The sequence below is a fragment of the Cervus canadensis genome, chromosome 1, assembly GCF_019320065.1.
Source record: "Cervus canadensis isolate Bull #8, Minnesota chromosome 1, ASM1932006v1, whole genome shotgun sequence".
Taxonomy (NCBI): domain Eukaryota; kingdom Metazoa; phylum Chordata; class Mammalia; order Artiodactyla; family Cervidae; genus Cervus; species Cervus canadensis.
This window is the reverse complement of record NC_057386.1, coordinates 26,677,311-26,694,596: the sequence shown is the minus strand read 5'-3', so window position 1 is coordinate 26,694,596 and position 17,286 is coordinate 26,677,311. Positions and strand designations below refer to the sequence as shown.

The following is a 17,286-nucleotide window of genomic DNA, read 5'->3' as shown; positions in this document are numbered from 1 at the left end:
TCTGCGTTCATATATGTGAAGAATTTCAAAAACAAACATCTGAGACTCTTAACTCTGAGATGTAAAGCAGGTACAGTGACAGCACCCACAGTGCAGGAAGAGCCCCGGGTGCCAGTTAACTGGCTGCAGGGGGACTGACCGTCTCCCCAACGCCGGATGACCCCTGCCCCCTCAAAAAGGAAGAGCCACCTGGGGGCTTCTCCCAAGACATGAGAGTCTTGGAACAAGCACAGGAAAATTCAAATTCGATGTCAGACAGCCTCCAATGACCACATTAGTGATTTTTCTAAAAGCAGAAATCAAGCACTGAAAACACACGTGAGGAATCCTGCTTTTCTTTACCAGTGTGGCAGATCATTCAGTCTCTAGGAAGAGCAGCTGGGCTGCAGGTTACACGGGGGTTGAAGTGCAGTCATTCTGAAAGATGGTGTGAAACAAGGACCAGGCTCAGGAGACATGGTTCTGGCCATCCGACAACACAGTCACTTAAGAAATGGTGGTGTGGCAAGCAGCACCTCCCGGAGAGAAGCGAGGGCCAAACACTGGTGCCTGGACTAGTGGATGGGTGAGCATGCCTCCGAGAACAGAAAATTCCTCAATGTTCCCCTCCACTACTCCTCCAAGTAGTTTTGCTAATGACCAACGAAGACAACATTCTTAAACAACCCTGCCAGAAACCAGACAGCACACAGAACCAGGGGCCTGGAAAGCAGAGCTCAGGGCTGGGCCAGGCCCAGCCTCCCGCTCCTGGATGGCAGGGTAGACCAGACGCCCAGCCTAGCCTCCCATCCCAAAGCCCCTTTCTGACAAAGGCTCAACTCCTGTCAGCTCCAGGGTGTCACAGGAGCCCCCACCTTAGACCAGCCCCAGGTCAGCCACCATGAGGCTAGAGTTCTGGCGACAAGCCTAGTGGTGGATGTTTCTCTTGGCCTGTGGGCCTTCCCGGGTCTGTGGAGTGAGAAAAGCAGCCCCCGGAACTCAGCCCCCCTCCAAGAAAGGAGCTTGTGACCCCTGGGCCAGAGTCCCATTCTAACACGCTGAGTGACTCTACCACCAGAGAGAGAGACCCCCCTGATGGCCAGTGGCCACACCACCCAGAGACTGGGGCACAGAAGTGGGCATCTGATGACTTCACACCCACCCACGCACACACAGGGCAGGCCCACAATGGGCTTGATCAGAAGTTTCCAACTTGAGACACTCGGGGAAAAGAACAGAGCTACATGGGAAAATGTAGAATTCCCAGGGTTTCATGCTTAATTTAGACCTGGCTGGACACTGTGGTGGCGCTGAGTGCTGGGCTGTGGCCACGTCCTAAGGAGCCAGCAGGAGAGGGGAAGCCAGGGGAGGGGGGTGGCTGTGGACCACACGGGCCTGGTTTCAGGCGCAGCAGTCACCCAACACTGCTCTCTCAGGAGCTCAAGATGCTGCCAAGAGGAAGCCCGCGGGTGAGGACAGGCACCTCCAGACAGTGTAAGTGCAGACCCGGCCTTGCACAAGGGGCTCCCATGGGCTTCCGGGAGTGTGGCTGAGGTCCTTGCAGCCCACCCCAGGCAGTGCGGGGGGCACCAGAGCCCAGAAGACAGCAGGTGAGCGCCTCCGGGGCCAGCACGGGTGCACCCTCCGCCCCCTGGCACTCTCCCCGGCCCAGGCATGGCCTGCTCCCCTGCCCACGGCCTCCCCCCGCACTGCCCCACTGGCTCTTTCCTGTCAGTTGAGATCTGGGGACCACAGTCACTCTCTCAAGTCACCAGCTCCCACTGTGGGCAGATCCTCTCCATGTGGGATACGTTCCTGCTCATCCCAGTTGCTGTGTCCCTATCTTCACCATGTGTCCTCAGCACAGGCTGCTGACGTGGGCTGAGCGAGCGGGCACAGAGGGAAACTGAACAAGGCAGACAGCGCCCTACCCCCCTCCACTCCTCAGACACGGGGCTCACACTGGGCTAGTCCCCCAGCAGTCTCCCTCAGGGTCTCTGTTGCTGGGGTCAGAACAGCCACTCTGCCCAGTGAACATATAAAACCACTCCACGTGGCTAAGAGTTCACAACAAAGGACCTGAGGGCAGGGGTGAACCATGTCAGCCAGTAATACCCAGGCAGTCCCACGGGCAGCGGAGCCCTGCCTCCCTACCAGCCTGGGCTCAGGAGCAGACCAGGTGATGAGATGGGGCAGCCGCTGCTCGGCGCTGAGGGACACGGGTCCAGACACCTGCGTCCTCCCAGAGTGTGCCCCTGAGGATGTTTCTCAGCAGCATCCCGAGGGCAGCCTGGGGACATGGTCCAGGGCAGGGGACACGGCTACAGAAGCAGCAGGGCCTGGGCAGAACATGCTGGGCAGAAGGCACCTCCTGGTCGGGCAGGCGGGATCGTCCACAAGCCCCTTCCTGACCGTCATGCCTGGGCCCAGGCCCAGTCCTCTCCTGTGTGGCTGGCATTTCCAACAAGGCCTCAGATGTGCTAACTCTCTGATGCCAACAGTCACCCGAACAGAACAGGCTCAGAATAGAAACTGAAAATAGCACAGGCTCTCTCAACAGACACTGGAGAATCCTAACAGCCCTGACTACATGCCAGAGCGTCTGCTCGCTGAACCTCAGTAAGAATTCGCAGGTGAGGAAGTCGGGCACAGAGAGGGTAAGAAACTAGCCTGAGCCACATGCCAGCACGTGGCAGGACTGGGACTTGCTCCCAGACATCTGGCTTCTGGTCCTATCCTCTTCATCTCGTCTGTTTGGCTTCAGACAAACCCCACGCTACCATGAGAATAGTGAATCCTTCCTCGCTGAATCCAGAGGCTTCGAAGGCCCCTCCTGTCAGGTGCTAAACAGGCAGAGAGACAGCACAGAAATAACCACCCTCCTACCCCTGCTCAGCCCGTCTCCAGCTCAGCAAGCCAAGCGGGCAGGAGCCCAGACGCTGGAGCTAAAGGGCCAGCCCCTGCCCGCGTGCGGACGTGAGGCCCAGGCGGTGTGGTGCTGTCCTGGAACAGGCCCCTGGCGTTCCCAGCGCCTTCCAACATAGCCCACCAAGGAGGGGCCTTTAAGGTTCTTCTCAGAAAGCACTGCCCTGGAAAGTGTCAGGCCCCACAGACATGAACATGAGGAAAGCTGGTGGGTGGAAGGAAGCGTGCGCATCAGAGACTCCAAGACGATGTAAACATCAGCCCATCAGAACTCACACCTTAATAAAAACGGGACCTCTTCAGTGACTGCTGCGTCTTCTGCTGAAGCAGCCACATGGGCTGGAACAACCCGAGAGTTCTGATTACTCCTTTAAGAACAGCCGTCGTCTGAAGTACCACCAGGAAAAAAACCAGTCTCAGTGCCGAAAGGTAAACTTCCTCTTTTGGTCCAGAATAAAAATACGACTTCCCTCCTCCTCCTCTGCTGGAGATGTTCCCAGGATCTTATTTACTCTGCACCGCTGACTGGACTCTCAAATGTCAGCGTCAGCCCAGAGAAGGTCTTCCAGCCACCACTCTGTCCTCGTACATTTTTATGACGTATGTGCTGCTGGGCACACACAAGAGCACACACCAGCCACATGTGGGTACAGACAACATGCCCCTGTCACCCAGACCCCTTCCCCACCCCACCCCCGCAAAGAGCTCGGGTTCTGAGCGCTGCGGTCCCATGGTTTTTAAGAAAGAAGATGATAGTCTTACCATGGACATCGTCCAACCACCACAGTCTGCCCTGGCATCGATACTGGGGCTCTGAGACTTGTCCACACTGCTGCGTGTCCCTGCCATGTGACAGCGCCTGTGCTCACGTGTAGCGACACCCACCCCCTCTCCTGTCTGGGGACACCTGGGCCCACTTCACCTTCTTGCCATCGTGAACAGTGCTGGTGTGTGCAGATAAGTTGCCAAGACTCATGCACCAAGGCTTCTAGACCCTGCTCCGGGAGCAGAGCTATTGCTCTGCAGGGCACACAGCGACATCTGCACGGCATTTTACAAACGTTCTTGCTGTTCTCTCTTGTAACGTCATTTCCTCGTCACAGCGCAGACAGACGTACGGTTTAGCCGATACTTTTCTCACACTGGGCACACAAGGAATGATGCCCATGGGGAAGCCCAGGACGCAGCCCCTGCCCCCATCTGGGTCGGGACAGCCGGCGGGACACCTGGGCACCTGGGGCAGAGCTGCGGAAGGATGGGGGCAGAGGGGAGCCGTGGGCGTGCGTGGAAGAGGTGGCAAGGAGAGGGGCGGGTCTGGGGGCCTCACACACTGAGGAATCTGGACCTGCCAATTCATTACTCCCCTTCCAGGTCTCTGTCAAACCCTCCAAGTAAGAGTCATACGGTTAACACTCACAGGGCACTTATGACGTTCCAGGCGCTGTTAGGAATCCTCCTCTTTAATTCTTAATATAAGCTGCATTATTGTATGCTTAATATTTTTCTTCAAGTCAGTCTACTTTGTTTTTGGCCACACTCAGCTTGTGGGATTTTAGTTCCTGACCAGGGACTGAGCCAGGGCCATGGCAGTGGAAGCACAGAGTCCTAACCACTGGACAACCAGGGAAGTCCCTAAATCAGTTTACTTCTAAATTCAAATACCTGCATTAAGTAATCACACACATGAAAACAGGTATCATGCTATGGCATTTGGGCAAAGGAGGTCTTTCTATTTGTTTTTATTAAGACGAAATTCGCCATTTTAAAGTAGGCAATTCACACTCACAACTTAGGATCCTCACAGTGTTGGATGGGCTTCCCAGGTGGCACTAGTCGCAAAGAACCTGCCTACCAATGCAGGACACATAAGAGACGTGGGCTCAATCCCTGAGTTGGGAAGATCCCCTGGAGGAGGGCATGGCAACCCCCTCCAATATTCTTGCCTGGAGAATCCCATGGACAGAGGAGCCTGGCAGACTACAGTCCGTGGGGTCACAAAGAGTCAGACATGACTCAGTGACTTAGCATACACACACGGTGATGGGTAACAGTCACTGCAGTGGACGTTTTCATCCCCCAGGAGACTCTGCTCATTGGCCATCACTACCCACTCCTCCTCTCACCAGCCCCCAGCAACGTTTTCGTCTCCCGGGAGGCCCTGCTCATCAGCCATCACTACCCACTCCTCTTCTCACCAGCCCCCAGCAAGCTGCCTCCTGTCTCTGTGGACTCACCTACTCTGGACATTTCACACAAAACCACACAGTATGTTCCTTTCATGTCTGGCTCCTTTCACTCAGAGTATTCTAAAGGTTCGTTTATACTGCATTATCAGTACCTCATTCCTTTATGTGGTAATTTTCCTCTCGTAAGGACAGACCACATTGATTTACCCACTGATCAGCCAGACACCTGGACTGTTTCCATATCTTGGCCTTTATGCACAATGCTGGTGTGAACTCTGCATATGAGTGTTTGTGTGGATGTGTGTGCTCAGCTCATCTGGGAAGGTGCTGAGGAAGAGGGCTGCTGGGTCACATGGGAGCTCTCGGTTTAACTTTCTAAGGAACCAGCAAAGGTACCGCGGCATTCTAACGATAAAAAACTCTTTAAGATGAGTAACATTCAACGGCTTCCACTTAACATTATTTTAAGAAACACTGCTGCAGCCGAAGCTGCTGGAGTGGGTGTGCATGTCTCGGGGCAGAGAAGCAGCACAGTGGAGGCGGGGCTCCTGCAGTCCTGATGGAGTCACAGCAGGCGGATTGGGGGTGGGGTGGCGAGGGAAGAGCAGCAAGCAGGCAGACGCCCATACCACAGCGCCTGGCTGCCAGCGGAATGGCAGGGACACAGTATGTCAAGGTGGGGAAGGTGTGCCCACTTCAGAAGAAGGAAGGAGGCCATATAACAATGAAGACAATGAAGCTGGAGGTGCTGGCAGGACCAGCACAGAGAACAGACACGGCCGGGGCAGCTGTGCCAAGGCTGGGGTGGGCGCTGGGGGAGCCCAGGAGAGTGGACAGGGGGCGCAAGTCAGAAGGGGGTGAGTGGCCATCAGTGACGTCCAAGAAGGGCCAGGAGAGAGGTGGAGACACAGGAGAACCATCCTGTGGTTCAGGGGAGGGGAGTTGAGGGGATGTGGGGCATGATGCCAACCAACAGGGATGAAGAGCCCAGAGGAGGCAGCAGGAGGCAAGCCTCAGGCTGGGAGGGCTGTATCTTCTCTGCCTGGTTATGCCAACAAACAGCTCCAACACCCAGTGTGGGGCCCTCAGCCCTCCAGACCTGCTGCATGGGGCCAGCCTCTGTGGCACAGCACCGAGCCCATCACCGCCCCCCACCTCCAGCCAGCCTTGCAGAGCACCCCCCACCTGCTGCGGCTGCCCTGCAGGCCACCTGCGCTTCCGGCCTCCCCCGTCTCTCCCCACTTCCTCCCACGGCCTCTGGACAGAGGCCCCGACTGTCTGCACACTGGGGCTGCCTCACAGGGCCTGGCGCGGAGCCGGGCACACAGCTGCCCCGGGAAGGAGTGACTCAACCCCACCTGCTCCCACGCTGCCCCAGCCTCGGCTGCTCCCCACACCCTCACCCGACGCACGAGTCCAGGTCCCCCAACGTCTCACGGGGTATGGAAACATGGGCTGTGATGCTACTGGGGGTTAAAAACTACCACTGGTTGGAGTGGAGAGAGAGCTGCCCCCACACCATGTTTTTGTCACCTCACTAATCTGTTTCCTCCTCAGGAAAATGGCAGCAGCAGCCTTGGAAGCCGATAGATGACCCCATGAAGGATCTGAATGGATGGAGGGGAGTCCCTTCACTCCTCCTTTGGGGCCCACGGCTGCTCGCAGGCCTTTGCCGCACCCTCTTCGGTCCCGCTGGGCACCTCCCCCACCCAGGAGAAAAGCAGGACTGGAGAGGCCCATGTCTGGCAAGGCGGCACTGAGTCAATTTCACACTAAAGTTAACAAGCAGAAACAAACCGCGGCTGGCATACCATGTAATTTTTTTAATTCTTAAAAGATTAGAAGTATGCTGCTGAATGTCAAAACACAAAAACCAAAAAGAAGTTAAAGTTGTTATTTTCCTTTTGGCTTTATCTCCATTAGCAAATACTTCTCTTCAAACAATGTTTACGTTGCCTTTGTCCTACTTTGTTGAGGAAAATAATAAACGAGTGAGTTTCCAGCACGGATGACAGTGCACACAGAGATCTGCCCAGAAAACACTCCACTTTAGAGAAAGAAGTGTTTCCTTGCCTCACTGGCCACCAGCCTCCTGCTCCCTCGGTCAGCCCGGGGACGACCAGGGGGAGGACCGGGTCCTCCGGCACACCTGTGCTTCACAGGAAAACAACCAAACTTGGGAGGCCAGCCCGCACACTCACTGACCGCAGGCTCGGCTGCTGCTGGCCAAACTCACCGAGGTGACTGCTGAGTTTATCGATGGCTTACTATGTGCCCCAGCCTGCAAGGGAAGCACTTCACAGGAGAGGAGAGAGGGTGAGTGAGGCAGTACCCGCCAAGGAGGCTCAGTGCCAGCTCCTCAGCCTCAGGACCCAAACATAACTTACAGGAGGCTCCCGGGTCCTTCCTTGAAGACCACCACATGTTCTAAGCTGCTCCCTGGAGGACTCATGGTCTCTCCACCAACCAGCTTCCAAGGCGGGCCTACCAGTGGCAGGTAATTTGCACCTGGGAACCCCACCTTGCAGTGACCCCTCCCCTGGGCCCAGGATGCCCACTCCCCCTCTGTGGTCATCATTTCTGTGCACCAAGGACTTCCGGTCCACTGCCTCCTGGACCTGTAACAGAGCTGTGTTCCCCGCTCCTCAGGGATCAGCCACGGCTCTAGCTAGTAAAACACGGCAGAAGGGAGGTGTGATGTTCTGCGTCCAGCACCTCAGAGGCCAGTTCCCCACAGCGTGGGGGGGTGGTGGAGGCCTGTGTCTCCGCCAGAGAAAAGGATGAGGTGCCCAAGCACGCATGTGGCCCTGGAGTTCACAGCAGCATCGCTCCTAACAGCCAGCCAGTGAGAAGAGCTTCCCTTCACAGATGAATGGGTAAATAAACAACAAAACATGGTCTACCCATACAGCCTCAACAAGGAAGGAAGCGCAGGCACAGACAGGGCCAGCAGCAAAGCTGGACCCTCCTGCCGGGCCTTCCCCTGGCCTCAGTGAGAGAGAGAGAGACGTAGAGCTGCGGGGAGACGGGCAGGCCCTCAGAGGCCAGCTGCACTGGCTGGGGACTTTCTCTCTCAAGTGACTGCATGCTCAGAAGTCGCCAGTTCATTGGGCACTGTGCTTGGCCCCTTCCACATCACCTCCTGCGAGGCGGGAGGCCTTGGGGGATGGATTCCAGGTTACATCTGTGAGCCTCATGGCACAGGTTTTTAAACATCTTTTATTTCTGAGAGCTTGAGTCAGAAGCAGTGTGCCAATGAAGTTTTTTTCTTTTAAAGAAAACAATATTTGTTTCCCTCCTAGTTTTAACCCAATTTTCTTTTTCTTTCCTCCCAGTGACCTTTAGTGGTCTACCACATAGATTTCTTCACCATCCACCGGTTGGCAGAGCAACGCCACAAATCCCTGACGCAGACTCCCCCCCACATACACACATACCAGACCGCTGCCCTCACAGGACGCACAGCCTCAGGGGAGGCCAGCACCTCCTTCCCGGAGGTGCCTGTAACCAGGGAAGTGGGGAACCCTCCCCAGCATGGCAGAGCTGCTCACAGGGCCTCGGGCTGGGCACAGGCACATCCACACCAAGGGCCCCAGAGGGAACTCACTCAGCACTGACTTGTCGTGGGTCACCCGAAAGTGACCCGTGGACCCACAGCCTGGACTGGAGCAGAGGGAGCTGATGAGCCTCAGGTAAACACGTTCCTGAGGAACGGGCCTGCTTTCTCTTCCAGAGCCTCCAGAAAGGAGAGGCATAAACCACCCACGACCACCTCATCATAAACCAGCCTGATCTCAGTGAGGGAGGAGGTTTCTTCAGAAACCCAGGACGACAGGTCGGACACCACTCCAGCCCAGGAGGGAAGGTTTCAAAGATCCAGCACCCAGGCACCTGGCCCTGGGAGAATGGGGTATCAGTGCCACTCCCTGAACTACATGGTAAAAGGCAACCTGGGCCCCCAAAGCTGCAGCTGACTCTGCCCGGGGGGCGCCACCCACTCCGGAGTCTCTGAGGCTCACAGAGCCAGCAGTCCTCCGCTCCACTGTTCAGCCCCAAAGTCATCCTCCCTGAAGGCCACCCTGCCTACACGCCCCATCCCAGCAACCCCTACAGCCTCCCTGTCAGGGTCTCCTCCTCCCCCTCCCACATCCAACTGCTGAATACGCCCCTCATTCCCCAGCCTCACCCCCAGCGGTGCTCTCCCAGCCACAAGACCCCACACCCACAGCAAGGGAGTGGGGGACAAACCACAGGAGGCAGCTGACCTCTTCCCAGCTCAGCCATCTGAGAGAAAGCTCTGTGCCATCCCGTGACGGTCACGCAGGCCACAAAGACCCCTGGGCACTAAACAAAAAACTTAGAGAAAATACACCAAAATATTAGCCACAATTACAGTGACGAGGCTGGTTCTAGCTTGGCCCTTCCTACTTTTATGAACTTCCCACATTTTCTTTCATTACCATTAAGACAGGCATCATCAACATTCCCCGCGAGACAGCATGGAGAAGAACCAGCCTGAAGACACTTGGTCGGTGCGTATGGTTTTTTTTTTTTTTTTGGTGTGTATGTTTTATCAGAGCGGGCTTTAGTCTTTGGAAAAACTATCGATAATCAGATGGTGAAGAGGGAAAGAAGTTACCAAGATTCTTGCTCAAAGTCAAAAGAACCTAATGAAAAAAAACTGGGAAGAGGGAAAGAGAGGGAAGAAATAATAAAGGGTTTGGTTTCGTTGTTTAAAGAAAACGTTTCTCTTTCGTCAAATGTTAACATCTACCTAACACCTTGCAGTCAGGTTACATGGTGATTTCTTATGCTACTTTACTCTCCTGCCAATAAAGAATATTTTTTTAAATCAAGAAGGAATGTATTTTCAGTAATAATTTATTCCTTCTCTTGATTAGAGCAGGGAGAGTGCTCCTTTAACACACAGGCAGGGTCAGATTAGTTGAAAAGACCCTGTTATGAATGCCTTCTTATCCACTGGACTTCTCTAGAACTGCATTCAATAGCAAATGGCAGCCTGATTGGGCCCCACACACAGGCTCAGGTCCTGGACGGCCCGAGGACGTTGTCACACAGCCACGCTCCCACCAGGCAGGCCCAAAGCCCTCAGAGCAAATTCTATAGCCGCTCATCCCTGGTCTGTCCAGGAGGTGAGGCCTCTGCGGGCTGGCCAAGGAGAGGTCCCGCTGGTTCCACCAGCAAGAAGGCTACCAGGAACTACATGATCCACCTGACTGCTTCTCTGAGCTCAGGCCACCATCCTTTGCATCGGCTGTCCTCCCCAACTCCATCCTTTCTGCCCATGTTTCCTGCCTTGTTGCTAAAAAGAATGCAAACAGCCAACATCAGTGGCTCACAACCCCCGCCTGCGAGGGGGATCTGTATCGGGATCTCTGGCAAGCTTCAGGAACTGACATGCTCAGGCCCCACCCAGAATAATTAGAACCAAAGGTGATGGGGGCCCAGCATTTGAGAATCACTGGCTCAGAGGAAGCCAGGAGACACAGCGAATAGCAAGTGAATGAAGAAACCCAGGCAACAGGGAAACAGAAGGGGGAGAAAAAAAGCAGGGCCAGAAAGCAAGGTTAGAAACCAAGTGCAGACCACACCAGAATTGGGACAAGAGACTGGCTCTGAGCTGAGCTTCCTGGTGGCCAAAGCAAAGATGACTCACACTGTCTACAGACAAAAACAGACCAGAGTCACAGAAGAAGCTTCTCCTTGTCCTGGGGCCTGAGATGAACCCCACCCTCATGTCCTCATAAGGGGACACACAGCGTGACATAGATGAAACGTGCTCCCAACACCAGGACCAGACCCCTATGAAGTGGACAAGGGCCCCTCTGCACCCGCATGGCAGCCCTTGACCCACAGTCAGCAGTTGGGCTGCCACTGACTCTTCACTGGAAATAAACTCCTACCAGAAATCAGCGCTCACATCTACGCCATGCTCCCGAATGATTTCATGGTCCAGCTGACAGCCGTGTATCTAACCAGCCATCCTGAACTCAGCATGCAGTCATGAAGCCACAAGGGAACTGACTCTGACCGTCTCACTGGGGAAAGCAGGGAAAGGCATCCACCTGTGTACCGACGGCTCCAAGAGGACATGAGAGATCATCCCCTCGCCGCCTTGCTCAGAGAGGCCACCGTCCACCCCCAGACCCACGGCTGTGGCTGCTGAGGTTGGGAAGGGCAGGGCCTGTCCTTGGTCAGCAGCCTGCTGGGCGGGCCTCATGGCCCCCAGAGGCAGACAGCAGCCTTGTGGGCCCGGGTGCCCCGAGGGGGATGCTATGCACAGTGCGCTTCTGCAGCACGTGTGTCCCACTCGGCAGCAAGCACCTTTGAATGTGTGTGTGGAAACAAACGGAGCCAAGGTAAGACACCTTCCTGCCCCCTCACAGGTGACATTTTCTTTTTGATCCACACACCACATCACCACGTTTCAAATTAAGAACTGACAAGTTAAAGCGGCAACTACTCACAGCTGCCAAAGTGGAAACAAACCAAGTGTCCATCAACAGATGAACAAACTGTGGTCTGTCCACAGGACGGAATATCATTCGGCCATAAAAGGCATGAAGCACTGACACTTGACCATGGCGGTGACTGTGGAAGACAGGATGCCGATGGGAAGAAGCCAGTCACAGAAGGCCACGTGCCACACGGTTCCATTCATATCAACCGTCCAGCACAGGCAAGTCCATGGATGCCAGGGAGCGGAGGGGAGCAGTGGGGGCTGATGGGTGCAGGTCTATCTCCTCCAGGTGTGATGAAACCAGCTTGGGAACCAGACAGAGTTGAGACTGCACAACACAGGGAATGGGATTAATGCCGCCGAGTACTTACACTTTAAAATGGCTGCTGCTGTTCTGTTGCTCTGTTGTGTTCAGCTCTTTGTGATTCAATGGACTGCAGCACGCCAGGCTTCCCTGTCCTATCTCCCAGAGTTTGCTCAAACTCAGGTCCATTTACCATGGTAAATTTTATGTTATTTTATAATAAAAAAATTTAAGATAGCTGAACTCTCATTGTTTTGCCTTAATAGAAGTGCTAATAAAATTTAACCCACATCAAGATTTTGTATAAAGATGACTGTTATGCTACAAATGAAAAAACCCAGCTTTGAACCCAGAGAGTACGAACTTCAGAATTAGGACCATTGGTGGTCAGTCCTTATTTAAATATAAGTTCCCAAAGAGTCCACATCTGTGAGCAATACACATTGAAGCACTTATCAACAGAGCTCGGATTTGCTCTGAAATAATCTGGCAGGGGAGGGAGAAGAGCCTAGATTAAAACAGTCAAGCTGAACTATTCTATTTTTATAAGCTGGAAACCCTCCATAATGATAAGTCTAGCTTTGTTTTCAAGCAAGTTTCCAAAGATCTCTGACCTGCTGGATAGTATTCTGTGTAGATAAAAGAACTAGATGCCTCTAAGCTGTCAAATTTCAGGGGCTCAACCAGGCGCCCTCCACCTGAGCCCCACAGCACAGGGTCACCTGGAGGCAGACCTGGCCACAAGCAGCCACACAGAGGGCTCCTCGAAAACAACCGGAGTCCCAGGTCAGGCCATGGGGCAGCAGCACACAGAGGCGTCCAGCCTGGGCTCTCGCACTGCTAACTGATGACCCTCCAAAATGCCTGTCCCAAATTCAGCCACCAGCTGGGGTCCCGGCAATGTCTGCAAATATGGGGATCATTCACCGAAGCACCTCTTCCAGAGCCCCAGCACACCAGATGGAGCTCACCTCCAGGCTAGGGCCCAGGAGCAAGACGCTGCCAGCACCTCCCTCCCGAGAGGCAGGAGGAGCTGATGCTGCAACTAACTGCTGGCTCACCTGTCCTGCTCCCTCTTCCAGAACTAAGTGTGCAGCAGGTATCTCCCTCCACCCACCCCCATCGCATTCCCAGAGTCTAGGGGAGCACGTGGCACACAGCAGATGTTCAACGAGACGCTGCTGTGTGGTCCTGACTCGATGGGCACTGCTCTAACGGTGCACTAGAAAGACCTGCTTCTCACAGACGCCAATGCAAGATGTAAGATGGAAGGTACAAGGCTGGAAAGAAGGGACAGGAGACAAGGAGTTATGGTATGAACACCACCACCAAGAAGAGCACCAGAGAGGCTCTGGAGCGTGGAGCCTGGCTCAGGGGAGGCATGGACAGGACAGAGGTCTGCAGGTGGGGGAGGGGGGGTCTCATAAGGACACAGAAGATGGAGGCAGGAAGCTCCACCACCCTGAGCAGGCACCTGCCACCACAGTGGAAGGCCGTGAGTCCCCAGAGCAGGGCCCAGGCCACGAAGGGAGGTGAGTGGATACCATGGGAGGGGTGGGGGCTGTGAGGAGCTGGCACACACAACCCCATCCAGAGATGGCGCCGACCCTGGCGCTGACCCAGGGTTGCCAGGCAACGGGGCAGGCCCCGGCTGCCAAGTGTTCTGATTTGTCAATGAAGCCGCAAGTCTGGATTGCTATGTAAGATCTGATTTTCATGTTGGCATCTGGGGTAAACGGAATAAAGGCCTCCCAAAGATGCCCTCATCCTAATCCCAGTTGGATGGCAAAGGGGAATTACAGTAGCAGATGCGATTAAGGTCTCTAATCAGATGACCTTAAAATAGGGAAGAGGACCCTGGATTATCCAGGGGGCTCCATGTAACCACAAAGGGCCTTAAAGTACAAGTGGAGACAGGCAAGCCGTGTCAAAAGGCACAGTGGGAGAGGGACAGGACTATAGCTGCTGGCTTTGAAGAGGAGGGACCTTGAGAAGGCAGGGGACAGAGCTCCCCAGAGCCTCCAGAAGAGACAGCCCTGCCTACACCCAAAGAGCCACATGGACTAGGCTTGCAGAACCGTGTGGCTTTAAGCCACTGCGTGGGTGGTAATTTGTTACAGCAGCCATAGGAAACCAATACAGCAACCAAGTTCAATCTTGAAAAAGAGGCACCAACAACCCAAACGAAAAGCACTGGCAGGCTGGATGGGGCCCACGGACCACCAAGGTGCACATGGAGGGTGCCCAGTTCCAAGTCAGGCACACAGCAGCTGCTCACACATGCCCTGAGCTAAGGACTCAGCCCCTCGCCCTGACAATGTCATCACACAGGGCTCCAGGAGTTCTAGAGAACAGAGCTGCTTGGCTGTCAGGAGTCCTCTCCCCAGGGACCTGCTCACCAGGCAGGAGAGCTGCCCCACCCGGCCGGGATCCAAGGAACCAGCTTCCCGGAGAGGAGGGGCAGCTGAGAGCCCCCTCCAGCCCCACCTTCTGCGACAAAAGAAAGGAGTGTGGGCATTCCAGGTCACCAGGGAGGCCTCCAGCACCCGCTCCCAGTCACCCCGGGCTGCGCCCACACACCACAGTAGTGACATCACCTCAGTCTGTCTCAAACAGCAGAGGACCTCTTCTCACAGGAGCTCTTCCCAGCTCCCCACGCTCGGAGGGAGCAGAGCTGCTCAGATCAGAGGTCGGGGGGAGCACCGGGGGCCCCCTGCCGCCAAAGCCATGTGAGAACCAGGGTGGACTCAAGGCTGATGGGGGCCTCCGCTCATGCCCCAGCCTGCCTCCTCCACACCCTCCCGGCTCAGCGAGCCTGACATCTCACCCAGGGCTCCTCATGGCCCATTCCTGCTGCTTGGGGTCCTCTTACCCCCCAAATTCCCACTTTTTCTTCAAGATTCTGCTTACGCACCATCTCCTCTCTGACACCTAAGTTCGTTCTCGGCATCTGCCCACACTTACTAAACGTCTCTCTCTTGGAGTTGACACTACCTGTCCCACGTCAGGAGCTGCTCTCTGCAGATCATCAGCTGCTTAAAGGCAGGAACTTACATCCTTTGTTTTTAAACTAGAGTATTTACAACACTGATTCACAACACAGTGTTAATTTCAGATACACAGCACAGTAACTCAGTAGTGTGTGTATACTTTTGCAGATTATTCTCCTTAGGTTACTACAAAATACTGAGTATTGTTCCCTGTGCTTTACAGTAGGTCCTTGTTTATCTATTTTATGTATATATATATATATATACACACACACACATATATATATTTGTGTGTGTGTGTGTGCTCAGTTGTGTCTAACTCTTTGCAACCCCATGGACTGTAGCCCGCCAGGCTCCTCTGTCCATGGAATTTTCCAAACGAGAATACTGGAGCAGGTTGCCATTTCCTACTCCAGGGGACCTTCCTGACCCAGGGATTAAACCCACGTCTCTTCCATCTCCTGCACTGGTGGCATATTCTTTACCACTGTGCCACCTGGGAAGCCCTATTTTATATATAGTGGTGTGTATATATTAATCACAACCTCCTAATCTTTCCCTCCTAGGAACTTACATCTTATCATGTATGTATTCCTAACCTACAGTATATAACACATGTGTGTTCAGTAAACATTAAGAACTGAATAAACTGGACTGAAAACTACTTTTTTCTGGAAATACCATAAATGATGATACTGTGGTTTGTGTTAAATACACCAGGTAAAACCGTATTTCTGATCTTTAATCAATAAAGTGCATCTACCTAAATAAGGAGTTCTAAATTACAGCTATCTACTATAATTACTTTTCAGAAGTGTAGTTCTACATCTTACAAGCAGTGTCTGCTGTGGTCATCACAGTTAGGGGTGCAGGAAGGAATCTGGCTCCCAGGCTGGCCCGGTGGTGTGAGCTGCACTGACGTGGCTAAGAGCGAGGCTGAAGGAGGTCACCAAACAGCTGGGCCAGAGTCTCTTCTCCTGCTCTCACCTTGCTGACTCTGCTAACCCAGCCCACTTTCCCCGGGTGACTGAAAGGCAAACCTCTGCAGCCAGGTGGTCACCCAACCGTCCTCCTCTGGCACGACTCCCCTAACCTGCCCCCTCTCCTCCCTCCCTCCCAGTCCATCCACAGCAGCTGACAGGAGCTCTGGGTCCCAGCACCCCACACCTCGTGACTGCAAAGGCTTCTGGCTCCCTCTGGCTCCAGCCTCGACGCCCCCAGCCAAATCCCTGACACTCCCAGGAGCTCCCTGAGCACACAGTTCAGATTCGCAGCCCACACACACCATCAGAGTGCTCTAGAGCACTTCTGAAAACATGACTGGCTCCCTAACCACCGTCTGGGGTGCAGCCCCATCACAGGCATTCTGAAAAGCTTTCAGGCCATGTGACCTACAGGTGCAGCCAACAATACGAACTGCAGGCTCCAAGGGCTTTGATATCCACCTTCCTAGGCGGCAATGAGGCCCCAAGGAGCCCCCTCCACAGAGCGGGACTCTGGCCTCTTCACCCTGACACACACCCCGGGGCTGGCTCTGGAACCCATCCAGTCCGGTGAACGCAGGCTGGCCAGGCCCTCACCCACAGGAAGTAGGCCACGCTGCAGGCCCTGCCAGAGGGCGCTCCCAACACTAGAACCCCAAGGCCGCAGCCCCATTGGAGCTAGTGGCCATCCAGTGCTCCCTGCTCTCAGGAGGCATCTGCCCAGCAGGGCTGCTTCCACAGCCTGCTCCACACACACCCCACACCCCCGCCAGGCACCCACCCCCCGTCTGCCTTCTGGCTCCCTGTCCAGCCAGGTCCAGCTGTGATCCTGTCTTCTCCGACTCTTCCAGACTTTTCTCTACTCTTGATTTCCTGACCGAGAATCAAAATCACAACTCCACAAACCACCAGCTTCTGCCTCACCAACACCCTTTTCTCTCCTGGTGGCGGGAGCCATGGCTTCTCAGAAACACCCAGCTCTGACCTCAGAGACCTTGTGCGTCACTCCTGCAGGCTGACGCTGCCCTCAGATATTGGCCCTATGGTCATGGAACTACCCTGACTTGACACCCATACTTCTGCATCAACCAACTACCTCTCAGATAGTGGCCTAAAAGCTATTTCTCTGATCATCCATTTCCCAGTATACCCCATGACAGCTCTGAATATCAAACAGGCATTCAGGGAGGACGTACTTTCAAGTGAAAATATGAACTTTTCAGTCCATCATCATTCCTTGATTGCCATGACCTTGGGGGAGGCAGACACAGAGAAGCGGACAGACTCTGGCTAGCAACCTGTAGTTCTCAGGATGTATTCACCCCAGAGTCTTAGAGAGTTTACAAAACAACTAACTTCAAACCTCCAGGGCCTCCCAAGAGCACAGGGCAGGTACTGACACATAGCTGTTTATCACCCTTTGGCTTGGGAGCTGCAG

General features: G+C 54.4%; 1 protein-coding gene across 8 annotated transcripts in view; it reads right to left on the bottom strand.

The window, feature by feature from the left end:
• EPN2 (epsin 2) overlaps positions 1–17,286 on the bottom strand; it is a 51,996-nt gene that overhangs the window by 28,052 nt on the left and 6,658 nt on the right. Inside the window, exon 1 of one of the 8 annotated variants that reach the window (XM_043472937.1) lies at positions 3,183–3,332. The exons of the other annotated variants lie outside the window; for them this stretch is intronic. The gene's annotated coding sequence lies outside the window, so the exon portion shown is untranslated. Of the gene's footprint in view, positions 1–3,182; positions 3,333–17,286 lie in introns of those variants that run through there. 8 annotated transcript variants of the gene reach the window in all.